Source organism: Ctenocephalides felis, unplaced genomic scaffold, assembly GCF_003426905.1.
Source record: "Ctenocephalides felis isolate EL2017-DRISC unplaced genomic scaffold, ASM342690v1 CF-g0.4_SCAFFOLD_00013, whole genome shotgun sequence".
In the NCBI taxonomy this organism is placed as follows: domain Eukaryota; kingdom Metazoa; phylum Arthropoda; class Insecta; order Siphonaptera; family Pulicidae; genus Ctenocephalides; species Ctenocephalides felis.
Genome location: NW_020536167.1, coordinates 1 through 15,180, shown reverse-complemented (window position 1 = coordinate 15,180; position 15,180 = coordinate 1). Strand labels below are relative to the sequence as shown.

Sequence of the window (15,180 nt, the reverse complement as noted above, 5' to 3'; positions counted from 1 at the left end):
ATCAATGTCATTTATTTAACAATAAAACACCTGAAATTTATTTATTTATTTATTTATTTATTTCTGAAATGAACATATACGTAAATTTATTAAGAATGTTTTTGTGGAAATTCATTTATTAAATATAAACAATGATACAAATATATAACTGCATTAAAAATATGATTATTTATAAAACACAAAAGTGTCATAAATATTGATTATTTTTTTAATAGATATTTATTAATACATATCAAGTAAACTTTTTTTATAACAATAACAAAAGCAAATAAACTTTCCTATTTATAACATCATCACTCGATAAAACATTTCACAGCATCTGAACATATTTTATTTGTTGTTAATATATTTATTATCCATTATGAAATATTTATTTCATCGTCTAGAACAGTCATTGGAAAACCTACCTTACATTTGATATATATCAAGTAAATTATAATCGAATAATTATTCGATTATAATTTACGTGATATATATCAAATGTAAGGTAGGTAAAGTAATAAAAGTAATAAATGCAAATTAACTTAACTATTTATAACATCATCACTCGATAAAACATTTCACAGCATCTGAACATATTTTATTTGTTGTTAATATATTTATTATCCATTATGAAATATTTATTTCATCGTCTAGAACAGTCATTGGAAAACCTACCTTACATTTGATATATATCAAGTAAATTATAATCGAATAATTATTCGATTATAATTTACGTGATATATATCAAATGTAAGATAGGTAAAGTAATAAAAGTAATAAATGCAAATTAACTTAACTATTTATAACATCATCACTCGATAAAACATTTCACAGCATCTGAACATATTTTATTTGTTGTTAATATATTTATTATCCATTATGAAATATTTATTTCATCGTCTAGAACAGTGACTGGGAAACTTTTTCAATCATAACCCCAAAATATTTTTGTCCAAGTTTGTATTGTCATCTGAAACCTCGTATTCCTTGTTAATAAATTTATAATATATCATTATATATTATCAATATGAATAATTTATGAAAGCGTTAAAATAAGATTGTAAAATGCACTCGACTCTACTTTTACCTTAAAAAATAATGACTTCATATCATAGTCTAAAATCTTGCTATGCAAATGTACAGATTTATTGACATTCCACATTGCATTTATTATAATCAAACATTATGACTATTCTGTCAAAATTTATATCTTTCCTTTCTATAACTTATTTAGTTACAAACTTTTGATGAAAAACTTTTCGATAACATTTTACTACTAAGCAAACCAGTTTCTCTATTTTCTGCGCTTACAACAATATTACCTGAAAATAAATAAGAATATGTTTTAAATGCAGAGACATATAATTATATTATAACAAGTATTGTCTTACCTTTTATAAATATGAAAGTGCAGTATGTCTTCACTCAAAAAGATTAGGTTATGTTATATTTTATTATGTTATATTTTATTATATTTCACGTAATATGTACAACTGATTTCTCAATGTGTTTAAACTCCTGATCAATATAAAAATCCTTAGTGAGAAAAAAAAAATTATCTTGCATTTCTTACCATTTTTATTGAAAACTTGCAAATTTTGACATTTCGAATAGCTAGTTTCCGATTATTTATTAGAGATACTAATAATAATGTAGTTAGCAGTAATTATTCTAAAAATAAATAGCTATTAGTTACAATGCATAAACGCATAATTAAGTATTATACTCACCAATAGTAAAAAGAATTCGTCTATTAAAACTAAGGTTATGTTAGATATACATAACTTATTACTTAATCTATCCATCCCAAATCAAATCAGATGACGTAAAATTAAGTTAAACTTTCAAACCTTTGTATTTTAATCCAAAGTAACAACAAAGAAATGAAATATTGTATATTTTTCAGAGACAATGCTTACTTAACCAAACTTGTTTGTGGTATATATTTCGCACCAATGCACATTACACACATTAGAAAACAATGTACACTATAACACTATTACACATTACACATAACTGAAAATATTATTCGATTATTTCCAGCAAAACTAGTATCTTAAAACATACTATAATTAACAATTTTGCATTAAAGGCTAAGGACGCCGTGTGACGCGCGGTGCTTCTTGTGGTATGCGTCATGCATAGAAGCATACAAAGTTCTAGAACCTTATACCTGCTGTTCAGGATAGTGAGTTACTACAACAAGATTGTATATCTTGGTGGTGTAATGGCTAGCGTCGCAGCCTTTTGATTTTGATTTTGGGGTTCAAATCCCAGTCCATTTATTATTATTTTTTTATTTTATAATTGTATGAGTAAATAAAATTAAAGTTTTCAATTAGTTTTATATATATCGGACAGTATTTAAAATAAATTACCCTGTAACATTTATAACTTTTTTATAATGAAAGGAAAACTGAATTTTTATACTATTCTCAACATTTGAGGTTTTCATAAAGAAACCGTATAAAGTATTATACATCATTAGAATCGTCTCAAAATTCTTAGTTTTTCTTCCACATATCACAACTTAGTATTTCAAACGGTTTGGCCTATGGGCGAGTTGCAGTGCTAAAATTCAAGAAAAATTGAAAAATCTGAAAATAATTATACGAACACACATATTGAATTATATATCATTTTATTCGTAATTTTATTCCGCATCTTTCGTCCGAATAAACTTTTTACGTATCTTTTACCTTTTAATTTGTAAGGGTGAATAATTACATGGTTAAATATTTACAGCCATATATATCTGGCGTATGTTGTTTTCGTTCTGTTGAGTCGATAGCTAAGCGCTAGCGTTGCCGACTCTTAACGTCGTAGTCTCGGGTTCGATCCCAGATAAGATTTTTGTTTTTCATTTTAAATATAATAACAATAATTATGATTGAGGAATTTGAGGAAACAATATTTATTATTAATTAACATGCAAACAATATTTAATAGTCAATTATAAAAAATGTTGCATCAATATTCATTTTTTATTTTGAGGACAATATTTATTAGCTTATGATAAAAAATATTGCATAAATATTTATTTTTCAATTTGATGACAATATTTTGTACCCGATGATAAAAAATGTTGCATCAATAATTTCATTTCAATTTGTGGACAATATTTATCAGTCGATGATAAAAAATGTTGCATCAATATTTTTATTTCAATTTGTGAACTATATTTATCAGCCGATGATAAAAAATATTGCATCAATATTTATATTTCACTTTGGGAACAATATTTTGTAGCCGATGATAAAAAAATATTGCATCAATATTTATATTTTAGTTTGAGGACAATATTTATCAGCCCATAATAAAAAAATATTGCATCAATATTTCTATTTTATTTTGAGGACAATATTTATCAGCCGATAATAAAAATATTGCATCAATATTTCTATTTTAGTTTGAGGACAATATTTATCAGCCCATAATAAAAAAAATATTGCATCAATATTTCTATTTTATTTTGAGGACAATATTTATCAGCCGTAATAAAAAATATTGCATCAATATTTCTATTTTAGTTTGAGGACAATATTTATCAGCCCATAATAAAAAAAATATTGCATCAATATTTCTATTTTTTTTGAGGACAATACTTATCAGCCGATAATAAAAAATATTGCATCATATTTCTATTTTAGTTTGAGGACAATATTTATCAGTCGATGATAAAAAAATATTGCATCAATATTTATTTTTCTATTTGGGGACAATATTTATTAGCCGATGATAAAAATATTGCATCAATATTTCTTTTAGTTTGAGACCAATATTGGACAAGGCCATTTATAGAGATTATTGCCTCAATATCGGCTGACGTTGGCCTGATCGATTAGTTGACATCATCACAGAACCGACGTTCGCCGATATTTTTGCAATATAGGCAATCACGGCCACAGAAAACCGATATTGGTAATATATTGTACCGATATTAATTTCTACATGGGTACAGTCTCAACTTGACCTTTTCCAATCTTGGTGTATCTATAACAAATTACATCTAAATATATCAAAGTGCAAGATTCTTAGTTTTACACATAAGCGCGTTCCAATACTTTTTGATTATAAAATTTCTAACACCAGCATTGATAGATGTAATAAAATTTCCGATTTAGGTGTTCTATTTGATTCTGGTTTGTTTTTCACAGATCATGTTACTGATATTTGCAATAGAGCACATCAATCTTTAGGTTTGATACTAAGAAATTGTAAACAATTTAAGTCTACCAATGCACTTCTTTGCATGTACTATTCTATTGTACGTTCAAAATTAGAATACGGTTCGATTATTTGGTATCCTCATCATATCAACAACTCTGATGCGATAGAGAAGGTTCAGCGAAAATTTCTGAAATACCTTTATTATAAAACATATAAAATTTACCCTGAACGTGGCTTTGACCACAACACTTTACTAAAAGAATTTGGTATTCCTTCCCTTGCCTCACGTCGATTTATCTGTACAATTATGTTCTTATTTAAGCTTTGCAATAATTCTATAGACTGTCCTCTTATTCTCAATCAACTATCCTTTAATGTTCCAAGGCTATCTTCGCGTTCACAATTATTTTTCAATTATCCCACCCCTAAATCTAATTCTCTCTTAAATTCGCCAATTTTACTAATGTCCTCTAACTTTAACTTAATTAATAATGAAATAGACATTCACAACACATCACCTAATCAAATAATCTCCATCTGCACAAGTTAATCTTTTTATTTTCTTTCAAATATCTTATTATTTTCTGTTTATAAATATTATTGTTACATTTTGCATTATATGAAATTTTATCTTAGCATTTTATGTTACTAACTATATATTGTAATTTTGTGTATATTTTAATTGTTATTCATTATGTCAAATAATTGTATTTTTGAGTCCTCTTGGAGAAATCTGTGGGCTATATATTTAAATAAATAAATAAATAAATAAATAAACTTCAAATAACTTAGCCTTTGTAAATTTAGAATCGTTAGACACAGTTAGAGACTCGTTGATACTGGAGCAGAAGTTAGTTTAGTCAAGGTTTCGTTAATAGGTGATGAATTAGAGATAAGTCATAAATTAGAGGATAAATTAAATTTGACATAAGTATCAGGGAAAAATGTACAGACTTTAGGTAAGGCATTATTTAGGATTAGATTAGGAAATAAAATAGTTAAACATGTTTTTCATATAGTTAAGGATGATCTTCCTATTAAGAGCGAAGGAATTTTAGGTATGGATTTGTTAAAAACTTTTGGTGGTTCAATCAACATAGTAGATTCTAAATTAAATTTTTGTAACAATACCACATTACTCTTAAAATTCCCGTCTGTAAATTTAAACCCTAGGTCAGAAACCATAAGAGTATCAAGTGGCAGTCTCTTTGACAGAAGCTCATTGTACCGGTTGTGCATGTATTGGTGTGTAAAAACACCGTAAAGTTCGGCGTGTAAATATTCAAGTCTGTCGACCATGCGCATGGTAATATCAGACTTGTCATGTTGTAATCATTGTTAAGCTTCCGCCTTCTCGATCGGTACGAATTTTTTTTTTTCTTGTGAGTAGTGTGATAGTTAGAGGTTAGGCCAGTTTCATTATAATTTTCGGTGAGTGATGTTAATCAATTATAATGTTTATCTTTTATGCTTTTATTTTTTTTCGGTATAGGTAGCATAGGTTACAGCGTTTTTTTTTACTCTTTTTTCTGTGAGTGAACAGTGCGATAGTTTCAGGTTAGGCCAGTTTTATTTTATTTTTCTGTGAGGGGTGTTTATCAGTTCTACTATTTCTATTATTTAGATATAGGTAGCATAGGTTAGAGCGTTTTTTTTTTAACTCTAAGATAGATTAAACAATACGTTCGAATAGGTTAGGTTGCACATTTTTTTACATATAGTTCTAGTTAGTTTACATATAGTTCTTCTACTACATTAGCTTATTGGTAATTTCTTTATTTTATATCGGATTAGTAATTACTTATTTTTATCTAAGATAGGATTTATTTATTCAGGTTAGGTTTGCTTACTAGCTTACTACTTACTAGTCATTTATTCATTTTATATCAATTAAGTATTTCTTATTTCAAATAGGTTTAGCTTTTTCTTTTAAATAGGTTGGGCTCACCTTCCAGATAGGTATTTTTGCATATATAGTTATAGTTCAGTCATTTAGTAGTTTTACCTTAACAGTTTTCCGGTAGTTTTGAAAATTGGTGATTTTATAGATTTTGATGTGATCTTTACGAATTTCAACTTTGCCACCTCGAATTTTTGCCGCTGCCGCCGCTATATTGGAAAAATTGAGTCAAAAATCAGTTTTTCAACGATATCTCCTTTCTGACTCATGTTGCATTAAAATAACTATATACAAAATTAAACTAGACAAAATTTTCTATAATTTATTCAATAACGTTTTTTTCTGTAACATCAATAGTTTTAGCGTACGTGCGCCGCAAAGTTTCTGCTGCTCGCGCCACCATCGGATATTTGGCCGCTCTTTGCACTCGCATTCTCTCTAATAAATATATAATTTCAATAATGAATTAAGCTTTTCTGCTCAGGTCTGGTCTAGAAATAACATAAATTAATCATTTTTGTTTTTCATTTTTATTTTTGCTGATGATTGAACATTTTAAACCATTAAATGTGTAATTTAATGCAAATATGAAATTGTTTGTAAGAATAGTTTTGACTATTGATTTGATTGATTGATTTGACTATTGACCTCAGTCCTTCTAAAAATTTACCTTTATTGTTCTTTCTTTGAGCACTTGATTTACAAAAAATGCAAGTAAACTAGCATACGGAACGATAAAAATATACTGACGTCTAGAAAAAATACTTCTATTGATTCTGAACTACGGTTGGTCGGTTTTCAAAACCGGTTTTTTAGTAAAACCGGTTTTCACTGTATAAATGGAAAATGACAAATATAGCCAAATATAAAAGATAGATGAAAGCATTTTGATTCTTCAAATCATATCATTTCTATAGCATTTGATATCTTATCAGTCTGCAATGATTCCCAGAAATAGTATATATTAATTTAGATTTTTATACCAGTGTATATATTAATTTAAATCAGTGCGACATCTTCTTGAAGAAGTAACTTCCTCTACTCAAACTTAAAAAATAAGAGTTTTAAACCTTAGAAGCTACAAATTAAAGAACAAACTAGCTGTAAGTGGAATTCTGTCTTAAGGCAATTAAGGCATCGTGCCTTGAGGCAAATTGCTGGAACTTCCCGTACCAAAAATTATTATTTTTTTAAAAACGATTAACATTTTTGAAAAAATTTTACTTCGAAAAAAATAAGATTTTTTAGAAATTTTAAATTGGACAAAAAATTACTTTTTTTGAAAATAAAATTTTTTAAAAAAAAAAAATTTTAAACAATTTTTTTTATAAAAATTTTTTTTGGAAAAAATGTTATCTTCATTTTGATATATTTTGGAAGATCTGAACTTTTTTTCAAAGCAATCGTACTGCTTTAACTCCATAGAGACAAAATATAAAGCGCGTAAGCGCCGCGTCGCTGTCTAACAGAAAAACAATGGTACGGAACCCATAGGAATGTAAACAAAACTTATACTTATTGTTAAAATCTCAATAAAATATCTGATAATTTGATATGCATATGTCTAATGTCTAATGATTATTGTTGACCGCCAAATGTTATTTTTTTTTAGTTTTTTTTACTAGATCTCCGAAACCGCTAGTCCTATCTTCATGAAAATTTGATCAATCTTCATCTTGTTAATACAAGTAAAATGTTTTTTGAACTATACAAATCGAACGCTCCGTTCTCTTAAAAACTAAGTTACCGTTTTTGACCCTTTTTGCCCCATATCTTCGGAACGGCTAGAATGTTTTTTGAATTATTCAAATTGCTTTATCCGTGTTCCCGAAATCGTCGACGAAAATTTGTATCCGAACACACACACATGCACGCACACACACACATACACACACACATACATCAATTTTCTCCAAGGTATGCCAACATATTCAGAAACCTCTGAAACGTGAAGATATATAAAAATTTTCATTTTCGATTTTTTTGCGATTACTTACCCTATGGAAAGTTAATTATAAATAAATCAGTTTATGATCTCCAGAACATTAACAATCGTCATTTCATTTCGAATCAAATTCCAAAAAAAAATAGTTGCCAAATTTACACAAAATTGAAAAAGTGCTCCCGCATAGTCACAGTCTAAACGCATTTGCAAATAATTCTGTGCGACATTTTCACTTATACTGTGCTCAGTTTGGCGGCATTTTCACATTTTTCAATAATTTTCACAAAATTGGAAAAGTGCTCCAGTACACAAACAGTCTAAACGCACTTGCGTAAACATTTCTACCAGAGTGGCGCTTAGACTGTGCTTAGCTTGGGTGATTTTTTGAATTTTTAGTCCAAAATTACAAAAAAAAATTTTTGAAAAAAAATTAGAAACAAAAAATTTTTTTTTCCAAAATCAATTGTTTTGTTGAAAAAAGCAGAAAGTTCTTTGAATCATTTAAATCGGACGCTTAGTTCTCTCAAAAACAGCCATTTTTTTTAAATTTAGCTCTGTAACTCCGAAACCTCTGGGCCTACCTTTGCCAAAAACTAATCAGCACATCTCCCTATCAATAGGAATCGAATGTTTTTTAAACCATTCAAATCGGTTGATCCGTGCGCCCGAAAACGTGGACGAAAAAACGCGGACATACAAAACAACACACACACACACACACACACACACACACACACACACATCCATTTTTTCTGAGGTATGCCAAAATGTTCAGAAACCTTCAAAACGTCGAGAAATGTAAAAATTTTTGATTTCGATTTTTGGACGATTACTATAACTTACCCTACGGGAAGTTAAAAATTTTGAATTATCATATCAGACTTTAAAAACAATTAAGCATAATTTGGTCGCAAGTATGAGAGTATTTTCTATTCCAGGAAATTTTGATTCGTAAACAAAGGACACGTCTTTGTAGAAATTCGATAAATGTTTTCAGTTTTTTGAAATCGTATTTTATTGCAATGCAATAAAAGTGCAATACATCGCACACCTCTGAAGAACACACAGGCAGGTTTTTCAAAGAAAGTAAAAAAGATTGGATTTGCATGCCACTCCCGAATGTAATGATGGACACGCGGTTCTTGATTATTGGAAGACTCATGTGGGACATGAAAACGTGGCTAAATTTGTTCCAATAGACAAAGATTTGCTGAGGGAGATTAAAGGTATATTTATTTATCATAACATAGTAATAATTATGACATGATTTATTAATGCATGTACAATTTTGCTTCCTTACATTTTATGAATGTTATCATTGTCATTTATAAAATCAATAAGTCAACTAATATAATATTTGAAGAACAAATTATAGCTGGAATTATAATGATTATACATGAAGCCTCGTATCATAAAGCATTACCATAGAGAGCTTTTTTATTAACAAAGAAAGATATGTGGAATATGAAGAAAAAGGTTTTTGGAAGAATTTAAATGCTTATTTGAATGAACTTCAGGCGGACTACGATGCTAAGTTATTTGTTGAATGATTTAGTAAAGTTTACTGCAAATGAGCAACTACTTGGGCATTTGTTGTTGTAAATATTGTAAAGAATTAGGAATTAACACTATCGTAACATATTTAGAAAGTTTTCACCATCAAATAAAAAGTCGAGGTTATGAAATGAAAGTGCTCTAGGAGGATGGATAAGGCCATTCAAATGGTGTTATGCCTTGAAGTGGATTCTCTTCATCAAATGACCAAAGATTAAATGGAATATTACTATCGACCAGACAGAGAAATATGAGCCACATAAGAAACACAACAATATTGCATGATCATATTACAAAAACCAGTTCCAAAACGCAATGCAATGTAATGGCAACATATGTCACCATTGCACCATATGTGATTATTAAGAAAAATCAAACTCGTAATAGTACTTGCATGAGATGTGAACCTATATGGTACATGCAGTTGTAAAGAATAATTGATTCAATCAAACATTTGTAAGCACATCCACGCATGTGTGAGAATTTTCCCATCAAATACAGGTTTTAAGCATGAGTTTTCAGAAAGTGATATGGTAAAAAATGTGAAAATTTTAGAGGTTTAGGGGATTAGCAAACAAGTACAGACAATAATAAAAAAACTTGCTATGTCATTATAAAACATGCAAGACAAAAGCTTATGAATTTAATAAATAATTATCAGTTTGATAATTATGAAACATATATGAATCGAATTTGTCATTTGTTCAGCAAACAAAGGCAACATCCCAAGAAAATACGAGCGAAAGTGAAAATAAAAACGATGGAGTGCCAAAGAGCAGGAAAGAAAAGACGACTTAATTATATATGAACACTCTATGATGAAAAGATTTTCACAACTCAACTATTCTAAAGTTATCAACAAAAAATATTTTTAATGCGCTGTAAAAATGAATGGATTATACCAAATTTCAAAACAAATATTATTAACAAACAGTTTTTACACAATATCTCCAACATATGTAAAATTGAGCGACAAATATCATACTTGCAAAGTTCAATACTTAAATTAGAAATAAATTCTTAAATTAGAAACAAAATCATATCAGATCAAAACTATGCGAGAAATTAGCTAAACACATAAAAAGTCGATAATAGTTTCCAACAAATTCATTTAAAAAGACTGCACAAAGACATAACGGAGACCAAATCATTTATTAAGTCTAATAATTCATTCGTGAGTCAGATTCCGAACGGTAAACAGTGAAGTGAATAGTGAATAGTGAATCAAGTCAGTGTGAATACAATAGAGACTCTTATACCTGCCGTCATCAAGTTGTTACCTGTATATCACCTATATCTGTTACCTGTATATCACCTATCAAGATGGGCTAGAGTGATGATTCAGTTGTGGGTGAGTCTGTTAATTTAGATTGTACCGTTATTTGTGCCAAAAGTATTTCTTTACGGGAAGTTATTAATTCCCAGAATTTATTGCTTAATGAGAGGGACAGACTAATTTCAAAGCTTACGAAAGAGCTGGCGATAGCCAATTCCAAGTTGCAAAGCATTAGCTCTAATTCTTCCAATGTGCAAACGGAAGTGAATGTAATATCCAAAAAAGTTAAAAGTAAAGTTGAACAAATCAAAGCGTCCACTCCTCTTCCTCACCAAAGCCCAAAGTACTAATTTTGTCCGACAGCCACGGCAGATCCTGGTCCGGGTTCTTAAATGGTTTGTTAGGTCCTAAAGTTAGTGTGTTCGGTATGGTCAAGCCGGGTGCGGGTTTTTCTAGCGTGGTCGCTGGCATTGGGGATCTGGTTGGTGATTTTGGTGTTCGGGATCATGTTGTTGTGATGGCCAGGACGAACGACGCTGACTCTGATTATGCTATTCGTGATGCGCTAGAATTTGCCCGTCGATCACGTAGTAAAACAAACTTTTGTTTTGTTACAATTCCCTTCCGATATGACAATCATGGCCTGAATTCTAGAAGTTCCCAATTAAATCGTTGTATTTATCGTGATTTTGGTCATGGTAAATTCAGGGGTATTAAAGACTTTGATGTCAATAGATACGTTGATTGACTCGACTACACCAGGCATGGTCTCCATTTCCTTTCAAATGCAAAGCAGAAACTCTGTCGTTTTCTCGATAGAGAAGCGCTGACTCTGCCAAATTCCAAAGACTCCCGCTCCTTTCGCTTTTGATTCTGACGACGCTTCTCTTTTATATTTTGTCAAAATATTCAAAATTTACCAATAAATTACTCAAAATTGAATTACTTTAAATGACTATAAGCCATATTTTTTATGCTTTTCTGAACATTGGCTTAACGAAACTAAACTCAAATTGATTAAATTAAACGGTTACTATCTATGTTCCTCTTTCTGCCGAAATGATTTTAAGCATGGAGGCGTTTTCATTTTTTCGTCGGTTAAAATTAAATGTAATAACATTATAGCAAATATTGCACCTGTTGAAAATTTTTTTTGAATTTTGCGCTGTAGAAGTCAATTTTTTCTCATACTACTTATTGTATTATTTGCATATATAGAGCTCCACATCAAGATGCTATTAAATTTATACATTTACTTTATGTTCTAATGGAAGAACTTTTTCATAAATATAACTCTATTATTGTTTGCGGTGATTTTAATATCCATCTGGACAAAAGCTCTAAAATCAGCGAAAGTTTAAAATCTAGTATGGATTCTTTTGGTCAATTTCCTACCATAAATGATCCCACGAGAATAAGTAATTCTTCTTCCTCTTGCATTGATAATTTTTTCACAATTTAACTGATATAAAACATTTGTCATTAATACGGGTTTTTCTGATCACTACGGATTTTTCTATCTTTATTAAACAACACAACTTCACAATCTATTAATTACCAATATAAAAGTAATTTTAATAATAATAATAAAAAGAATTATTAGAAAATGAGACGTGTAACCAATCTTATGAAAATATTACTTTTGACGTGTTTATAAATTCTTTTTTACATAAATTTAATCTTGCTTTTCCGCTATTGAAATATAAAATCCAAGTTAATAATTTCCATAAATCTAACGCATGGTATACTCAAGGCTTGAGAATTTCGTACAATAAATTACTAAGTCTAGAAAGAGCGTCTAAAACCAACTTCGATATCGACTTTATGATTTATTTTCTAAAATACAGAGAAATTTTTAATAATATTTGGAAATTAGCAAAAATCAAGTCTAATGAAAGTGTTATTTATAATTCGCACAATAAGCAGAAGGCAATGTGGTCACTAATTAAATCAGAAACTAGTTGGTTTGGTATTTAGCCTTGAGGCAAGTTACATGAACTTCCCGATATGTTTAAATAATCGACTTAATCAATAAAAAATAAATTATTTATGAGTCATTAAAAGTATTCCGAGTGGATTTAATACACATAATTGAAACAGACGAACACTTTGACTCGGAGTATTTTCTAAAAGCAAATTTTATATAATTGAACCAGTTTTCAGGACTTTAATGGTTTATTATGTTCAAGACCAAGTACTCTATCATTATACCAAGTAAATAGTCTAATTTAATTTTAACAAATCCCAAAAGCTACTCAATTTCTCAAACTTTGATGAATTTTTAAAATCAAACTATTTGTCGTAAGGCCGTAATATTTCAGTAAGTTCTATAAGACCATGGTATATATCACTAAAAAAATCTATAAAAATCGGCTTAATTTTTTTTTCAACAGTAAATTACAAGAAAACGGCTCGGTAGATTTTCACCTAAAACTAATCAGTATCATTCCAACTAATATCTTTCGAACAGTTTTTGATTTTTTAAAATCGGTTCGGTAGGATGAGCTTAATGTGGACGAAAAGTTTAACACTTTTTTTCAAATTATAAAGAAACGGCTTGGCAGATCGTCGCACAAAACTGACAAACGATAGTCCTCACCGAAATACATCAAATGGCTTTTAAATTTCTGAAATCGGTTAAGGCGTTTTTGAGAAAACGTCGATCAAAGATTTCATTTTGACAAATGTCAATAAAACGATACCAATTTTTGCAAACTTTGACGAATTTTTAAAGCTAAACGAGTTGTCGTAGGGCCGTAATATTTTAGTATGACCTAGAAAACTATGGTATCTACCGTCAAAAAAAAAATCATAAAAATCGTCAAATTTTTTTTTTTAAAAACTTTATTACAAGAAAACGGCCCGGCCGATCTTTACCAAAAACTAATCAGCACGATTCCCAACCAATATCTATCGAATGGTTTTTGAATTTTCAGAATCAATTCAGAATTGCGGGCTAAAACGTGGACGAAAAATGTTTCACTTTTCTGCAATTTACAAAGAAACGGCCCGGTCGATCGCCGCACTCAGAAACGATAGTCCTCATCGAGATACATCGAATGGCTTTTAAATTTTTGAAATCGGTCCAGCCGTTTTGGAGAAAACGTCGATTTACGGCAAAAAATCTGTTCACACACACCACACACACACACACCACACACACACTTTTTCCAAATTTGGTCTCATTCGATTCAGAATGGCTTGAAACGTCGAGAAAACATAAATTAGCGAATAGGATTTTTTGATGAAAACAAACTTCTCCTTCGGGAAGTTAATTATAAATCAAGCTCTTCTGACTAGAATATCTTAATATTAACAATGAAAAAGTCAATGATAAAATAATTATAGCAAATGCTTTTAATAACTATTTTGTTAATGAATCTTTTTATATAACATCCAATATTGTAATCGATCCGAATATTTCAGCAGCACATTTTTCTAAAATTATTAGAAATCAGAATTCACTGTACCTATTTCCCATAACACCTGAGGAGCTGTCGAAAAGAATTCTGTCCCTTAAAAATTCATACTCATCTGGTCCTGATGAAATTTCGTCTGATATTTTAAAACAATTCTATCAACTATTCATTGATGATCTCCTTGCTTGCTTAAAAACGCAATTAGTAACGGTGTCTATCCGAATCGTTTAAAACATTCAAAAATTAGGCCACTTCATAAAAAAGGGCCCACTGACATTATCAATAATTACAGGCCAATTTCTCTATTAAACACTTTTGACAAAATTTTAGAAAAAATATTACATAGTCGACTAAACAACTTTTTAACAGTTAATAATATTATTTAAAAATCAATTTGGTTTTCGTCGAAATCACTCTACCTCTCTCTCACTCAATTTACACATTAGTCCATGACATTATTCACTCTTTCGAAGATGGTAGTTTCTGCGTTGCAGTTTTCTGTGACTTGTCCAAAGCTTTTGATTGTATCTCTCATGAAATTCTTTTAAACAAGCTCGATAAATACGGTGTACGTGGTATAGCTCTTGAATTATTTTCATCTTACTTATCAAATAGGACTCAATCTGTTTATCTTAATGATCGTGGTTCAGTAATTATCTCAGACAAACAAAATATTAAGCTCGGTGTCCCTCAGGGCTCAATGCTCAGACCATTATTATTTCTCATCTACATAAACGATCTGCCAAAATGTACAGATATCTGTAAATTTATTCTTTTTGCCGACGATTTAAAAAGAATAAATAAAAAAGAAAATAATAAATTAGTGCCTACAAAACTTGTGTAATAACCTTCAGGGGACCAAATTACCTGATCGTGTGTCGATATACGCAATCAAATTCAGGGTCGAACAATACAATAAAATTACACAATGTTT

At 29.6% G+C, this 15,180-nt stretch overlaps 1 long non-coding RNA gene across 1 annotated transcript; it reads right to left on the bottom strand.

Moving 5' to 3' along the window:
- Positions 1-1,266: 1,266 nt before the first annotated feature.
- LOC113379149 lies at positions 1,267-1,575 on the bottom strand. Its single transcript, XR_003367328.1, has 3 exons — positions 1,556-1,575; positions 1,374-1,500; positions 1,267-1,304 (listed from the first exon to the last, which is right to left on the bottom strand). It is a non-coding gene; the product is annotated as an uncharacterized LOC113379149 (long non-coding RNA).
- Between the last annotated feature and the right edge of the window lie 13,605 nt (positions 1,576-15,180).